Genomic DNA, 12,727 nt, shown 5'->3' on the forward strand with positions numbered 1-12,727 from the left:
TTTTACCTCACTTGATCCTCTCTACAAGGCCAGCTGGAGATGGGAAGAATTTCTACATGCAATCATATGACATTAAAATGGTGATTATTATAGGATTGCAAAGGACTACTCTGCTCTTAAGGATATGCATATAAAGACTCGAGATCGTTAGCAACAGAATAATTATGGAATTATACCAAAGATGCAATTAATCTTGGGTTTCAGGTAACTCTAAACCGTACAAAGCTTTATGCGGAAAATCCTGCAATCTCAGCATGTACACTGTGGAAAATCTTCCAGCATTTATCAGTATGATTCTCCAGCCTATAGCAGTAATTATGAGTTTGATTTTGTAATATTATCTTCAAAAAAAGCTAGATTGAGTACTTTAGAATCTTTCTTAGGTAACTTATGACAGGAAAACTACTTAGAAGCTCTCGTTTCTACATTAGAGTGAGAGGCTGTAAGGGACAGATACCTGGTTATAAGCACCTGCTCTTTTTTAAAATACTGACAAATGCAAAGTAGTTGTTCACATATTTATTTCTGCAGCCTTGGTATTAATTTATTTATCTAGCTGCAGTGGGTAAGGAAAACACGAATTATTTATTGAGGTCATCCAAAACTCACCTGCCCGTGTCCTAACTCGCACCAAGTCCCACTCACCCATCACCTCCGTGCTCGCTGACCTACATTGGCTCCAGGTTAAGCAATGCCTCGATTTCAAAATTCTCATTGTTGTTTTCAAATCCCTCCGTGGCCTCGCCCCTCCCTAGCTCTGTAATCTTCTTCAGCCCCACAACCACCACCACCGCCACCCCCCCAACCCCCCCCGAGATATCTGCGCTCCTCTCATTCTGCCGTCTTGTGCATCCCTGATTATAGTCACTCAACCATTGGTGGCCGTGCCTTCTGTTGCCTAGGCCCTAAGCTCTGGAATTCCCTGCCTAAACCTCTCCACTTCTCTACCTCTCTTTCCTCATTTAAGACGTTCCTTAAAACCTACCTCTTTGATCAAGCTTTTGGTCACCTGCCCTAATTTCTCCTTATGTGGTTCGGTGTCAAATTTTTTGTCATAATAATCCTGTGAAGTGCCTTGGGACATTTTACTCTGTTAAAGGCAAGTTGATGGTGTTTATTTCGCAGAAATGAATCAGAACACTTGCTTCACTGGGCCTGGGCACGACTCTTACATATTTCTACCCAAGTTCTTTCACTCAAAACATGGAATGCACCTGCTCCCAGGACAGTGTATCTTCTGACACACCATGAGCAATGCCACAAATGACATGCAGAGATATGTATTACACATCGTCTATCACAGGTGCCTCTACGGAAAGGTCTTGGTCACTCTTCCCAAATAATAAGAGAAAAAAGACAAAACATCTGCAACATACAGAAAATTCACCAGTAGCAGAAAATACCTTATGGTAGCCACTGACTGATTTTAGCAACCACACTTTAAAAAAATAGCCAAGCCTTTTATCTTTGGCCAGCAGCCTGAAATTTCTTGTGTTATGTAAAGGGAATTATCTGCTGTTCTCAGTTAGGTCACTCTTTGTTCATTTTGACTGATAGCTATTGCTTTTGCTGTTTTGGCTGTTGTAGCTCAAATAAAACTTTGCAAAAGGTTATTTTACTGAGTCTGGAGTGGAATTCTGACCAGGGGTTTTAGGCAAAACTCCTTGTTAGCATTGAAAATCACCCCCAGGGAGCCAAGACCAGGTGTAGTCCTCAGGTGAAGCAAGGTTTGAGGGTGGGGAATAACGGGCCAGGGTGTGCAGATGTTATTCAGTTGCATTTTTAAAGTCATACATTCTGTCCTTATTCTTGTGGTTTGCTTCAGTGGTGGATTCCCTGTGACTGTCAGCAGTGGATGGAGGGGGAAAAAGGACATGGAATGACAGCACCGTGGAGGGCTCCTGTGTCTGGTGGCACTGTTTGTGTAGTTTCTAAAAGATGTCTGCAAACAATGAATTCAGTGATTTGTATCTGAATCTTCTCTCTCTCAAACAAACACAGTTGTCACTGATTAAGAGGTTTACATTTTGCTAATCTTACCCGAGATTCAACTAAATTAGATAAGAAATAGATTGTCTCTCTCAGATGGATATGCCTGCTAAAGTAAAAATGGGACAACTTTTATTTAAAAGAGTAGGTGAAATCATACATGGGGTGCACAGTTAATACTAAGACTGCGACAAAATACAAGACGATGTTAATAAATTTACAAATGGGCGTGTAAAAGACAAATGGGCGTGTAAAAGACAATGGGCGTGTAAAAGACAAATGGGCGTGTAAAAGACAATGGGCGTGTAAAAGACAAATGGGTGTGTAAAAGACAATGGGTGTGTAAAAGTGTGTAACAGACAATGGGCGTGTAAAGTGTGTAAAAGACAACGGGCGTGTAAAAGACAAATGGGCGTGTAAAAGACAAATGGGCGTGTAAAAGACAATGGGCGTGTAAAAGTGTGTAAAAGACAATGGGCGTGTAAAAGACAAATGGGCGTGTAAAAGACAAATGGGCGTGTAAAAGTGGGTAAAAGAAATGGGCGTGTAAAAGTGGGTAAAAGACAATGGGCGTGTAAAAGACAAATGAATTTCAATATAAATAAGTGTGAGGTGGTGCATTTTGGTCAGATGAATAATCAGGTCACATGCTGCTTGGTTAATAGGAGACTAAATGGGGTAGAGGAGCAAAGGGATCTAGCTATAGATTCACAAATCATTAAAAGTAGCAAGGCAGGTTACAAGGCCATAAAAAAGCAACAAAAAAACACTGGGGTTAATGTCTAAAGGAATAGAATTGAAAAGCAGAGAGGATGTGTTAAACTTGAATAGAACCTTGGTTAGACCACACTTGGAGTACACAGTTCTAGTCTCCATATGACTAAAATATAGAGGCACTGGAGAAAGTGCAAAAAATATTTACCAGTATGAAAGGTTACAACTATGTGGAAAGACTGAACATGCTGGGACTCTTTTCTCCAGAAAAGAGAAGGCTGAGGGGTGACCTTATAGAGATCTTAAAAATTATGAAGGGGTTCAATAGGGTAGACGTAAAGAAGATGTTATCACTTGTGAGGTGAGGAGTCCAAAACTAGGGGCCATAAATATAAGATAGTCACCAATAAATCCAGTAGGGAATTCAAGAGAAACTTCTTTACCTAGGGAGTGGTTAGAATGTGGAACTCACTACCACAAGGAGTAGTTGAGACAAATAGCATAGTGTGGCGGAGCCACGATAGGACTCAGACCGTTTGTATATAATTCCCTTTAACAACATGTTAGCTACAGCCTGAGTCTGTATCTTTTATACTGTTTACTTGTATAGAGTATGATTACTTTAACAGCACGGGTAAACACGATGACGTCACGCCGTACATCACGTGATCCCCCACTGGCGGGAAGAACGTGATGCGTCATGACGTCAACCACGGGACCAGCCAGCAGTCCTCGTGGAGCCTCCGAACTGAATAGACCTACACTCGATGTTCTCCTGCAGTTTCTTGTTTAAACCTGTTAGTTTCCATTAAACTTCGTTTTGTTTAAGCGCCTGAGTGGACCTCAGTCTTTGGATAGGAACTAGACATTCCTACAATAGATGCATTTAAGGGGAGGCTAGATAAAAACATGAGGGAGAAAGGAACAGAAGGATATGTTGATGGGGTTAGATGAAGAAGGGTGGGAGGAGGCTTGTGTGGAGCATAAACACTGGCATGGACAAGGTGAACTGAATGGCCTGTTTCTGTGCTGTAAACTCGATGTAACACTCATTGTCCGGTTTGTATCAAATTGTTTTTCAAAAACAAACTGTTATGGCATAATTTAACTTTTCCACTGAAATAAAAAATAATGTTGATAAATCAAAGTGAAACAAAAGTTACAACAGGTGTGTAATCAGTACAAGGTCAGGTTTGAATGGGGGGTTTCTCTCGCTCTCATATACAAGTGCTCGTGCCACACAGACACAACCTCTGTTTTAAAAACACTCAATCTAATCATAAACTGAATAAAGTTTTTGAAATTTATTCTCCAGCTTTCCTACAAACAACTCTGAAAAGCAATCAAACAGATATTGCTGGAAGCTGAAGAAAAACATTCCAAAGTTGGGCTAAGTGCTACTTATGCACTGGGGGAAATTGTGCACACTGCTCATGCTCACACTGCAAGCTCTGCCTTCAGCTAGCACAGAGCCAACTCTCTGAGCAGATATATCAGCCCGGAATTTCCAGTACTGGCGAGATCATCGACATACGCTGTAAATGTTGCTGTTTTGCGCACCAATCTCACCATTGTTAACTTGCTCTAAAATTTCCTGGGTTTCTAATTAGAATTTGCTACAGTGAGTATAGCGGTGAATCAGGAGCGGTGCAGCCAATGTATAGTTAAGAATTCATTTTGTTTGTTGATTTCTGCGCAGAGTTCAACCTAATGTATTTGTTTATTTATATCTGGCAGCACACTACTAAAAGATATCAACAGAAATAAAGATCGTCATAAGAACAAAGATTATTAGGAAAATAAGAGCTCTTATGTAACTCCCACGTTGTATCAAGAGGCTATAGCTGTTTTTTCAATTACAGTATCTAGCAGTGCGAGAAATAATTTAGTATAAATAGTATTCGCATTTGCATTACATTAAACCTTCAAAAATGTGGGATCTGCTTTGATCAATCTAAGCCAGGTAATTCTGAGTTAAATATATAAAGAAAGAATTTGTAGAATCTCGAAGGCAACTGTACGACGCCCAGAAGCGACGTTGCCTCTTTTAAATAATTTAAAAGGATAATTATAGTTTAGTTACAGACACATAACACTGACTAAAATTAATAATTACAGATCAAAAATCCAGTCTTGAAGAGCTCAGGTTCTGATGGAGAAAAGAGAATACAATAAAATAATGATGTGAAACACAGAGTTCTTAGGGGAAAAGAATTTCCAGCGGGAGTCATGCTTGAAGTGAATTTTATCTTGCAAGTAATACTGAGCTATTTGGCTGAGTTCTAACCCAAATTCCCAACAGATCCACTGCAGTCAAACACTTTATTGTCTTATCATATTTATTCTGTTGTGTTGTTACATGTCATTAGTCAATGGTTAAATAGATTATGCTTATTAAAGAAATCATATTATTTGACCTAACAGATGCACAGCTGTAAATTTGATTGGTGATAAACTACAAAATATATTCAATTGAAGCCAAATGTATTATACATGGAAATAAAAGTGAAATTTACACTAATTATGGATTTGAGTGTCAATTGAAAACATATTTAAACAGTAAACTAAGATTCCTGTGTTTATATCAAATTTACTGAGCTCACCAGTGTAATTCTGTAACAGTCTAAGAGTCAGCGGTGATCAAAGTAGTGTGCATTCAGCAAATTCGTGATCGCCATTGATTTTAATGGGGACAGGGCTATGCTAATTAACGGTTAACCGTTTCAGTGGGGTGGTGCAAAATCCTCAGGAAATTACGCCAAAATTTCTTAGGATTTTTTGCCTCCATAAAATGGGCTCCAAGATGTAGCAAGCCGCCAGGAAATTCTGGACAATGTAGTCCAAGCCCAGGCTGTCGCAAGAGGCAGAAGCCTTTAAGTGAAAACTTCAAAGAAGCCCTTAAATGTTACTAGAAGAAAGATTTGCATTTATATAGCGTCTTTCACGTCCCGAGGACGTCCCAAAGTGCTTTACAGCCAATGAAGTACTTTTGAAGTATAGTCACTGTCGTAATGTAGGAAACGCGGCAGCCAATTTGCGCACAGCAAGCTCCCACAAACAGCAATATGATAATGAGCAGCTAATATGTTTTTAGGTGTTGGTTGAGGGATAAATATTTGCCAGGGCACTGTGAAATATGTAATTACTTGATTTTTTAAAATTTAGTTTAAAAACTTAATTGGGACATTAGAAATTTCAATTTCAGCAAAAAACAGCAGTTGAAAATTATTTCAAATAATGTTCTGAGTGATTTGATTAGTTGACATGAGTACTGAAGTGCCAGTTTACCAGCAAAGATGGCAGATAAGGCCTGGAGGGAGCACAGAACATGGGGAGTGAGCAGAGAAGAGGAAGGGTAGGCCAAGCTCAGAAAATAGCAGGCAGCAGGCCCCGCGGGGATTAAGAGTGAACCAACATGGCAGGATGACAGGTGAGGGGGGGGGGGGAAAAAGAGAACAGGCAGTCTGGGGCTGACCAATAGGAGGCTGTAGGTCCTAGCCCAATAGTGGAGGAGCATGCATGACAGGGTCACAGTGGAGTTGGAGGCCAGGAAAAGGGCAGTCGTTAAAAGAATTAAAAGTTCACCTGGAAGTGAAGTCAGCAGCCAAGCAAAGTGCAAACATTGTATAATCCAGAAAAGGCCGGCAAACTGTAAAACTTGAAAAACCGTAGAATAAAGAAATGGCAGGCAAACTACAACTGAACCAGTCACAATTCTGGGGGTTTTGCATTAAATATTCTGCCATTGTGTAATTAGAAGTCTAGTAAAAAAAATCAGACGACTAGTTTAGCTTCAACAATACACTCCTTGATGTGTTACATCAACAGCACTAACTCCATCCGCAGATCAAACTAACTCTTCGTCTCTGAAAAGCTTCACAGCTTCTGGTGAATCAGATAATTGCAGCTTGTGGAATGCATTGTGCATTACCACCTTGCTGCAAGGAATCTTCGGGATCAGTGAAGGTAAACTGCATGTGTTCAATGGCTACTTCCTGGGCAGCACTGAAAAAAGTATCAATGGATGACCTTTGTCATATGGCCACATGGACCAGCCCACACACTTTGCCAAGCACAACAGCCTAACCTTAGGCGGGGTCCCAAGGATGTTTGGCCTGTCTGTTTTAATGGATGGAGTGTCTATTCTCCCATGAGGATCTCCTCCTCCTAGTCCTGCACTACCTTGTTATACTCCTATGGTGAACTGAGGATGTGCAGTGTCAAAGAAAGAGTATCTATCCTGGTTTAGTCTTTTTCATTTTTTTTCCAAGAGGCAGTCCCTACACAGGCCCAACTATTCCCAGACAGAGGCCCAACTATCCCCACAGACACAGGCCCAACTATCCCCACAGACACAGGCCCAACTATTCCCAGACAGAGGCCCAACTATCCCCACAGACACAGGCCCAACTATCCCCACAGACACAGGCCCAACTATCCCCACAGACACAGGCCCAACTATCCCCACAGACACAGGCCCAACCATCCCCACAGACATAGGCCCAACTATCCCCACAGACACAGGCCCAACTATCCCCACAGACACAAGCCCAACTATCCCCACAGACACAGGCCCAACTATCCCCACAGACACAGGCCCAACTATCCTCACAGACACAGGCCCAACTATCCCCACAGACACAGGCCCAACTATCCCCACAGACACAGGCCCAACTATTCCCAGAGGCCCAACTATCCCCACAGACACAGGCCCAACTATCCCCACAGACACAGGCCCAACTATCCCCACAGACACAGGCCCAACTATCCCCACAGACACAGGCCCAACCATCCCCACAGACATAGGCCCAACTATCCCCACAGACACAGGCCCAACTATCCCCACAGACACAGGCCCAACTATCCCCACAGACACAAGCCCAACTATCCCCACAGACACAGGCCCAACTATCCCCACAGACACAGGCCCAACTATCCTCACAGACACAGGCCCAACTATCCCCACAGACACAGGCCCAACTATCCCCACAGACACAAGCCCAACTATCCCCACAGACACAGGCCCAACTATCCCCACAGACACAGGCCCAACTATCCCCACAGACACAGGCCCAACTATCCCCACAGACACAGGCCCAACTATCCCCACAGACACAGGCCCAACTATCCCCACAGACACAGGCCCAACTATCCCCACAGACACAGGCCCAACCATCCCCACAGACATAGGCCCAACTATCCCCACAGACACAGGCCCAACTATCCCCACAGACACAAGCCCAACTATCCCCACAGACACAGGCCCAACTATCCCCACAGACACAGGCCCAACTATCCTCACAGACACAGGCCCAACTATCCCCACAGACACAGGCCCAACTATCCCCACAGACACAGGCCCAACTATCCCCACAGACACAAGCCCAACTATCCCCACAGACACAGGCCCAACTATCCTCACAGACACAGGCCCAACTATCCCCACAGGCCCAACTATCCCCACAGACGCAGGCCCAACTATCCCCACAGACGCAGGCCCAACTATTCCCAGACAGAGGCCCAACTATCCCCACAGACACAGGCCCAACTATCCCCACAGACACAGGCCCAACTATCCCCACAGACACAGGCCCAACTATCCCCACAGACACAGGCCCAACTATCCCCACAGACACAGGCCCAACTATCCCCATTGGTCTTAGAGGAAAAATGTGGGGTTTCTTTTCAGCAATCTGGGAGAAAAAAACAAGCTAATGCCTAGGGGGCAAGACTTGCCGTTCATAAAGCAGAGAGTAGGAAAATTCACCCTGGACTGTGGCATGAGTGTCAATGAATGTTTTGAAGGACTCTGTTGTGCTGGGAGGTGGGACAGTCCAGAGCTGAAGACCTGGAGGACACACGCTGAAGACCAGGAACTCTGTCAAGGTCGGTATGGTCACTATGAAACCACTGCACCGTCACCAGTTGGCAGGGAGTCCCATTTAACGGTTGGAGCCGACACTCCGCACTGTCCGGGGATGGGGACAGGAGGCGGCAGGAGGCTCCACCCCAGCCTAAAACCCATCGCTAACTGAACAAGGGCAGGTCTGGCTGGGGGATGAACTCTTACCACTTTCCCTCCTGCTGCACTCGGGTGAAAATTCAAACTTCCAACCGTCCCGTTTCACTCTCGGCCTGAATTCGGTGTGTCCCTGCCACTATAACACAAATGGGAACATCATGTCAGGTTTTTTTTGTATTTAAAGTGTTATTGCAGATACAGCTCTTCTTGGGACGAGTATAAATGAAGCCAATCTTATTAGCAACATCCAATGCATCGTAGTCTGTGGCCAGACTTTCTTCTCACTGTCGGGCCTGATAAAAAAGTATTGACTTTAGCTACATCAATATTTCTTGACTGCCTGTTTGATCTGGTGCTTCTTGGCCTTGCTATCTCTTCCTGTGCACCACACAGACAACACACAGATGGACTGCTTTTTTTATTCTGTTGTTGGTGGGAGATAGCCCATGCAAAGATCTTCAATGAAACCAACAATTGCATCTCATGGTCTTTCAACTACACAAAGACACATTTTAAAAATAATTTGAAACAATTTAGAAAAGAAAAACCCAATCAACTTTTCTCTCAAAGAAATCTGCAAGATCTTTGTAAAGTCTTCACAAAGTCTCACATGAGAATTAAAATGGAATTGAGGTATGCAGATGTTAAAATACTGAGATTTACATCATTATAAAAACGGGTCAGAAGTAACCATGGAAGGCAGCGTTGCAAAGCTGTACATATAGTTCAGTAGCAAGGGGAGCCTTCTGGAGAAACATAGGTTAGCAAAGAGACTTACTCGAAACCCAACAAAAATTTCAAGAACTACAAATGGGCTCGTTAAAGATTGAGGAAAGATTTGGGGGGGGAACTATCGAAACAAACTATGAAGGTGGGGCAAAGCTGAGAAACAGGAGTCGAAGCTGGGAAACATCACAGGATGGTAGGCAGGAGGTAATTTCCCAAATTGTTTTAAATTCCCCAAATTAAGAGAATTGTAGAAATACAAAGGCGGAAGAGCAGTAAGTTCCTTCTGGCCTCTCTGATGGAAAAATAAAGGGCATATTCACTGCAGGGTAGACATTACAGTCGCTGCTGTTCTTGCAGTGTGTAAACCCAAATTCGAACAGCTCACAGAGCCGTTTGGTACGAACCCTTATATCACATAGCTTGACCTTCCAATTCGAGGAGCAGAAGTCTGGCAAACTGTTTCTTATCTTGGTAGTTATTAGTCTATACCTACAGCGAGACAGGTTCGCAAAGAGGATGGCATTCAAAAGCAAAAATGTGCAAGGTTGTGCGAGTTATAAGAGTAATAGTGCATATTAGAGTTATAGTCAGAAAGCAAGCCCGATTCACTTAAAACAGCTTACGTGTTTATAGCGGCCCTCGTGTACCGAGATGTCTCAGAGCGCTTTACACGGCGGAGATAAACGTCACATCGTCTGCAGACCTTTTCAGTTCATTCGGCTTTGTTTATGTTGCAGGCAATGCCAGTTTTTTTTTTAGCGGGGAGGAGCAATCCTCACCCAGTCCACGCAGACACACTTGAAATCCGCACGTTTTATCTGTGAGAACATTCCTACACTTTCTCCTCCTCTTCATTTTTTTTCTAAATGCCTGTATCTTGTGACTTTTAAAGATTTCCAGTTCCTCTATTTAAATTCTGTTGATCACTTTTTTTTGTATTTAGCTTTGCAGCCAATTAACATTTGTTGCGGTTACTCATCAATTTGGAACAATTTGATTCTCTGCCATCCATATCTACCTGCTGCCCATTAGCAACATCATCAGCAGGCATTAGCTGATCTTTCACAGGCACACTCCTTTGCCACTGACTTACATACCCATCTCTGACCACATTCTCAGGCTGGATCAGACTTTGTAATTCTGGCATCCTGTTCAATCCTGAGCTGATTTTTAAACACTACTTACATCCACTTCCATAACATTGCCTGCCTTCGCCCCTACCTCAGCTCCTCCACTGCTGGCACCATTCCTTACCTCCTGTTCTCCACCCTCTATAAACTCTGACTTGTCCAAAATTATGCCACTTTTCTCCTGTCTACAGTAACTTGGCAGGGGGATGGGCACCAGGGTGTAGCATTAGAAAGGAGAAACACGGGGAGAAATTCCCCTCATGTGCCTCCAGTGAAAGGCGTTAACGGGACGCGAATGGCACTGCGCCCCCCCTCTGAGGCGGTAACCACGCCTCCTGCAAAATTCTGCGGGAAGTTAGCGGCTGGGTATCGTCCTGATCTTCTGTGCCCAGAGATCATGACATCATCTCCGGGCGCAGCACCTCAGAGGAAAAATTCGCAATCGTGCCCCGCAGCAGCGCCGAGCGATGTTACCGACTGCTGCAGGGGTCGCAAACACCGAGGCTGGCTGCTCACGGAGCACAACCTAAAGGCGCGGTGGGCAGCCGGCCGGCCAAAAAAATTTGCCGATTTAAAAAAATATTTATTTTCGGCCACCGGTCGCGGCATCTGTGCTGCAATCGGTCAGCCCGGCACTCCCATTCCCCAGTGGCCCACATATCCAAAAATAAACCTGCAGAGCTCGCAGCATGGGGCACTGCAACAAGGCAGTGCCACGCTTGACCACATGTGGCACTGCTGAGCAATTTGCCCCGGATCGGGACATTCCCCAACTCTTGCGCGCCAAGAGGCAAGTGTAGCGCTTGATTTAGCTCTCCACTTCCCTCTTGGAAGAAAAAATGGGAATTTAACAAGTGTTTGAAAAGGTTAGCACCTGGCGCTAACTTTTCAAACATTTTTTACTTAGCACCCCAAACAACCCTCCAGAGGAATTTCACCCCCAAAGTGCACAAAAGATGAAGAGAGACAGATAGCACTAGAGTAAGAAATAGTAAGGTATTAGATGGGGTCAGATTAAGAGAGAATACAGGAAGGTCTAAGACAGGTTTACAGTGCATGTGTGTGAATGCACGAAGTGTGGTAAATAAGGTTGGTGAGCTGCAGGCGCAAATAGCCACATGGGAATATGATGTCATGGCGATAATGGAGAGCTGGCTCAAAAAAAGGCAGGATTGGGTATTAAATATTCCTGGATAGAAGGTGTTCAGGAAAGATAGGGAAGGAAAGAAAGGAGGTGGGGTGCCAGTATTGGCTAAGGAAAGTGTTACAGTGCTGGAGAGAGAGAGGATGTCCTGGAGGGGTCAAGGACAGAAGCTATTTGGTTCGAGTTAAGAAACAATAGAGGTGCCATTACACTCCTCGGTGTATTCTATAGGCTACCAACTAGTGGGAAAGATATTGAGGAGCAAATTTGCAGGGAAATTACTGAGAGGTGCAAGAACTATAGAGCAGTGATAATGGGGGACTTTAACTATCCTAATATAGACTGGGATAATAATAGTGTAAAGGGCAGAGAGGGGGAAGAATTTCTGAAGTGTGTTCAGGAGAACATTCTTGATCAGTACGTTTCCGGCCCGACGAGGGAGGAGGCATTGCTGGATCTGGCTCTGGGGAATATGGTGGGTCAAGTGGAGCAAGTGTCAGTAGAGGAACTGTGATCATAGTATCATAAGGTTTAGATTAGCTATGGAAAAGGACAGGGAGCTATCTAGAGTAAAAATACTTAATTGGAGGAAGGCAAATTTCAGTGGGTTGAGAACGGATCTGGCCCGGGTAAATTGAAATCAAAGATTGTCAGGCAAAACAGTAATCGAACAATGGGCTGCCTTTAAAGAGAAGATGGTTCTGGTACAGTTGAGGTACATTCCCATGAGGGTGAAAGGTAAGGCAACTAAAGCCAGAGCTCCCTGGATGACTAAAGGGATAGACAGTAAGATGAAGCGGAAAAAGGGCGCATATGACAGATGTCAGGTTGAGAATACATCTGAGAATCAAGCTAAATATAAAAAGTTCAGAGGAGAAGTGAAAAAGAAAATAAGAGTGGCAAAGAGAGAATATGAGAATAGATTGGCAGCTAACATAAAAGGGAATTCAAAAGTCTTCTATAGACATATAAATAGTAAACGGGTAGTAAGAGGAGGGG

The 12,727-nt window shown here is 43.8% G+C and overlaps 1 protein-coding gene across 5 annotated transcripts in view; it reads right to left on the reverse strand.

Moving 5' to 3' along the window:
• LOC147112490 (structural maintenance of chromosomes protein 6-like) overlaps positions 1-10,861 on the reverse strand; it is a 214,879-nt gene extending 204,018 nt beyond the window's left edge. For 2 of the 5 annotated variants that reach the window (XR_015079510.1, XM_085996781.1), the window contains exons 1-2: positions 10,078-10,859; positions 8,774-8,861 (exon numbers count right to left, since the gene is read on the reverse strand). The gene's annotated coding sequence lies outside the window, so the exon portion shown is untranslated. Of the gene's footprint in view, positions 1-8,773; positions 8,862-10,077 lie in introns of all 5 variants that reach the window. The other 3 variants (XM_085996783.1, XM_085996784.1, XM_085996782.1) reach the window with 3 other exon arrangements.
• Positions 10,862-12,727: the final 1,866 nt, after the last annotated feature.

The sequence above is a fragment of the Somniosus microcephalus genome, chromosome 9 (genome assembly GCF_052327205.1).
Source record: "Somniosus microcephalus isolate GS21.2 chromosome 9, FLI_Smic_1.0, whole genome shotgun sequence".
Lineage (NCBI taxonomy): Eukaryota > Metazoa > Chordata > Chondrichthyes > Squaliformes > Somniosidae > Somniosus > Somniosus microcephalus.